The sequence below is a fragment of the Sinocyclocheilus anshuiensis genome, unplaced genomic scaffold, assembly GCF_001515605.1.
Source record: "Sinocyclocheilus anshuiensis isolate Anshui unplaced genomic scaffold, SAMN03320099.WGS_v1.1 scaffold491, whole genome shotgun sequence".
NCBI lineage: Eukaryota > Metazoa > Chordata > Actinopteri > Cypriniformes > Cyprinidae > Sinocyclocheilus > Sinocyclocheilus anshuiensis.
In genome coordinates this window covers 919763-924715 of record NW_015551041.1, presented here as the reverse complement: position 1 = coordinate 924715, position 4953 = coordinate 919763, and the positions used below count along the sequence as shown (strand labels likewise).

General features: G+C 35.8%; 1 pseudogene; it reads left to right on the top strand.

The window, feature by feature from the left end:
• The first annotated feature begins 541 nt into the window (after window positions 1–541).
• Window positions 542–4953, top strand: part of LOC107661514 (muscarinic acetylcholine receptor M2-like) — a 7697-nt pseudogene continuing 3285 nt past the window's right edge.

Below are 4953 nucleotides of genomic sequence, written 5' to 3'. Positions count from 1 at the left end.
TTTCAACAACAATGTCAGTAGGACAATAGTTGTCTTCCTATGGTCTGGTGGCACTGGGGAATGAGACCTGAGACTGGGTTTTGTCTCTTGGTACTTGTGATGAGATGTTTGACAGAACGTTCTGACGGCAAATGTTTCCACCGGGCAGCTGTAACTGTTCACACCAGCCCGAGCCCAAATGATTCTTTAGAAAACCACCAAAAAGGAAGAAGGGATTTATTATGCCCTCCAGCCTATTACTGTTGTTAGATAGACAAATAGATAGATATAGATAGATAGATAGATAGATAGATAGATAGAGAAACATTTTAACATTTGTTCTGTTCATGTTTAAGCTTTACCACGCTCCTTATGGTTCACTGGCCTCTCATGTAGGTGTGTTTAGAGCCCACCCTCACGTTTACACACTCATACAGCTCATTTACAGACTGTCACTGCAGAGAACAACAGACAGACAGCTCAACCTGATCCTCACACAAGACGGATGCTACTGACAATCATCTGCACCCATAGAATATATGACTGGACAATGAAGGACATCTGACTGCAGAAATAAGGTATTAGATATTTGTTTTTACTGTTTTACTGTTTTGTTATGATTTACACAAGTTAAGCTACGTTAAAGGAGTGCAACATGAGGTCACATGTTGTCGTGTTTTATGACAACGTGTATGCTAAAGTATAGGGATGTAACGATTAACCGCGAGCCGGTTGAAAATCGATTTAAATATGTGACGATTCAAATCGGTTGAGATGCTAAACAAATCGCGATTCATTTAGGTGTAGGAGTCTATATGAATGTATGTCTGAGGTGAACTTACTGTCTTTCGATGGTGTTTTTTCTTTTCCTCTTGCCTCTGTATAATGCATATTAAAGTTCATAAGTGCAGGGCTGCTTTGTTTACAGCGGAAACCAAGGAAACGCTTTAAGCGCCACCTGCTGGCAGAGAGTGAATCTGCGTCTCGTTCAGCTCGTCTGCTGTTTCTGTTTCATGCAGATATTTTGTATGCATAGTTTCACAAAACTGAAGTCAAACCATTCTGTTTTTGCTTCAAATTTCGAAATTATACAATGTAATTTAGATTAAAAACTGCTCATGTTGCATGTATGCAGCATCTTTGTTTGGATCATGATTAAAATGCAGTGGTTGCCTCTAATTTCGTTGTTTAACAATTTTTTTAGAGAATAACAGTGAAAATGTTGATGTTTCATTATTTTTTTGCATTTCATAATTGTTTTACTGTTTACAGTTAGCTGAAAAGTCTATAACAGGTTCCATTATGACAACTTACCCCTATATATGTTTTCTATTGGGGCATGTTGTCACAAAAATGTTATATTTATATATCTATATATATATATTTATTTATTTTTTATTTTTTTGCCTGCGCAATAATGGTTGAAGTATGTGCCTATGCAGAAAGTGATTTTCAAAAACTAACCTACCATGTGACACTAGAGTAACAAGTGTGACAACTAGCCCCATGCTGCCCTACACTATAAAACAAATATGTAAAGAATTTCAGAAGCTAAACACACATAAACATACACACATAAACTAATCCAAGGTACAAATTTTATCACCGGTGCTAAGATTGCTGTTCTTTGTCACAGCACTGAGATATTTCCCACATGGCTGTGTTGTATTGCCCCTAACTTTCTAACAAGAACTTGTGGCACCATCTAGAAGGGTGAAGACAGGTGACTGAAATCAGCACAATCTTAAGATAAAGAATGAATATTTATGTTTTCACAATTTAACACCTTCCATCTTGATATTTTGCTCTGTCCTCATTGTTTTTGCCAACAAGAACTGGTCTCTGAGAAGTGAGCAAATGTAACAGCACATTAGTGTTATTATTAGTCTCACTTAAAACAGCAGACAAATACCAAGAGCTTCAGTAATATGTTGTACCATATTCACATTATTCATATTAGATTAGCTCATAATGTCATTTATACTTCAAAGAGAATATAAAACACACACCAGCACACATCCTCAGCTTTATTCTTTATCCAGAGAGTGATGATGACCAGACCCCACTATATCTACTCTTAACAAACAGGATAACCATTCAAAGGCCATTCACTTTTGAGCACAGTAGTAAAAACAAAACCTCAGTCACTCTAAATCAACCCAAACTCTCATTAACAGAGTACATATTTGCTCAGGAGCTCACCTATAAGAACAACATATACCATCTGTTTGCATTATATTAAATCACATATAGCTCCGCCCGTGATGACTTTACGAAGAGCTGCGTAATTAGCAGTAATAGATACTGCTAAAAAACATGCTAAAGCATGCTACAAAACAGAAGCAACACCCCAGAAACGACATAGTAACATGCTAAACACCACCCAGAACACCCTAGCAACCCTCTGAAACACTTAAGCAACCACAAATCAACACATCATCAATCACATACTGTAGTAACATGCTAAAAAACAGAATATCTTAGCAACCACATAGCAACACCCCAGCAACCACATAGTAACATGCTAAACTCCACCCAGAACACCCTAGCAACCCTCTGAAACACTTAAGCAACCACAAATCAACACATCATCAATCACATACTGTAGTAACATGCTAAAAAACAGAATATCTTAGCAACCACATAGCAACACCCCAGTAACCACATAGTAACATGCTAAACACCACCCAGAACACCCTAGCAACCCTCTAAAACACTTAAGCAACCACAAATCAACACATCATCAATCACATACTGTAGTAACATGCTAAAAAACAGAATATCTTAGCAACCACATAGCAACACCCCAGTAACCACATAGTAACATGCTAAACACCACCCAGAACACCCTAGCAACCCTCTAAAACACTTAAGCAACCACAAATCAACACATCATCAATCACATACTGTAGTAACATGCTAAAAAACAGAATATCTTAGCAACCACATAGCAACACCCCAGTAACCACATAGTAACATGCTAAACACCACCCAGAACACCCTAGCAACCCTCTAAAACACTTAAGCAACCACAAATCAACACATCATCAATCACATACTGTAGTAACATGCTAAAAAACAGAATATCTTAGCAACCACATAGCAACACCCCAGCAACCACATAGTAACATGCTAAACACCACCCAGAACACCCTAGCAACCCTCTGAAACACTTAAGCAACCACATATCAACACGCCATCAATCACATACTGTAGTAACATGCTAAAAAACAGAATATCTTAGCAACCACATAGTAACATGCTAAACACCACCCAGAACACCCTAGCAACCCTCTGAAACACTTAAGCAACCACATATCAACACGCCATCAATCATATACTGTAGTAACATGCTAAAAAAACAGAATATCTTAGCAACCACATAGTAACATGCTAAACACCACCCAGAACACCCTAGCAACCCTCTGAAACACTTAAGCAACCACATATCAACACGCCATCAATCATATACTGTAGTAACATGCTAAAAAAACAGAATATCTTAGCAACCACATAGCAACAACCCAGCAACCACATATTAACATTCTAAACACCACCCAGAACACCCTAGCAACACCATAGCAACCCTCTGAAACACTTAAGCAACCACATATCAACACCCCAGCTCATCCAGACTGGGAGGCCAGCTAAAACCAGCTACCGCCAGCTTAAACCAGCTAAGACCAGTCAACCAGTTTAGGCTGGTTTTAGCTGTTTTTAACACGCTAACATGTTTTCATCAAAACCTGTTAAATCTAGTTGTTGAGAATACAGTTTTTGGTACTGATCCAAGCTGAAGCGTGAAGTACAGTACATGCTGTCCTGTTAAAGCTAATGCGCTTATTGCTCTCAGAGGCCGTCCTGGCTACAGTAAATAAGACATGCTATCAGAGTCCTTTCCTCCAACCAGCTACATTAAACTCTGTGTGATAATATCAGTTAGTCATGTTTTCCCTGCAGTATTATCACTCCCATCTATGTGAGGCTTTTCTCCTGTGCCTTAATGGAAATCTGGCAGCACAGAGCCCAACAAAACAATACAGATGTACTCTCTGTTTGAGAAGGATGTTTGGCAAACAGACTCCATCCGCACACATGCACGCTAGTTCACTCTCCACACGGTACAGGCTGTAATATTCTGAACAATAAAAACAGGAGTGGCCTTTTTAACAGCGTTTTGTGCATTTTAAAGAAAGCATTTATGTTTACTGAACAATTTATTGTATTTTTAATGTAGTAAAAAATGCAAGAAATATATAGTGGCCCCACAAAGTATTTAATCTATTGTTAACAAAATTCAATTAATTAAATAGAAATTAAACAAACAAAAAAAATGTACTGACCAAAATAAAAATATTATAATTGAAAAAAAAAATGGAACAAAAATAAAATGCATTTTATGATTTTAAAATACATTTTTAGTTTTAGGTTTTGACACAAAATATATTGAAAATTGAAAAGACAAACTGAAAACTTTTTTATTTAGTGTTGTTATTATTAACTAAAATTTATAAAAAAATGTAATTAATTGAAATTAAAACTGAAATAAAATATAAATATTAGAAGAAAAATTAAAAAACTTAAAAACTAGAAATGTTGCCTTGCCAACTAGTATAAAATGATATTAAAGCTAAACAGAAATATTTTAGAAAAAACAAAACAAAATAAAAATATAATTGGAAAAACTGAAACCAAAAGAAAAAGTATTTTATGACTTCAAAACTAACTATAATAAAAATTCTTTAATTTGTTTTAAATATTATATATTTACATTTTACATTTAGTCATTTAGCAGACGCTTTTATCCAAAGCGACTTACAAATGAGGACAATAAAAACAGTCAAAACGAACAAAAGAGCAACAATATATAAGTGCAATGGACAAGTCTCGGTTAGCCTAACGCAGTACACGTAGCAAGGTGTATATACACATATATATATATATATATATATATATATATTATACACACACATA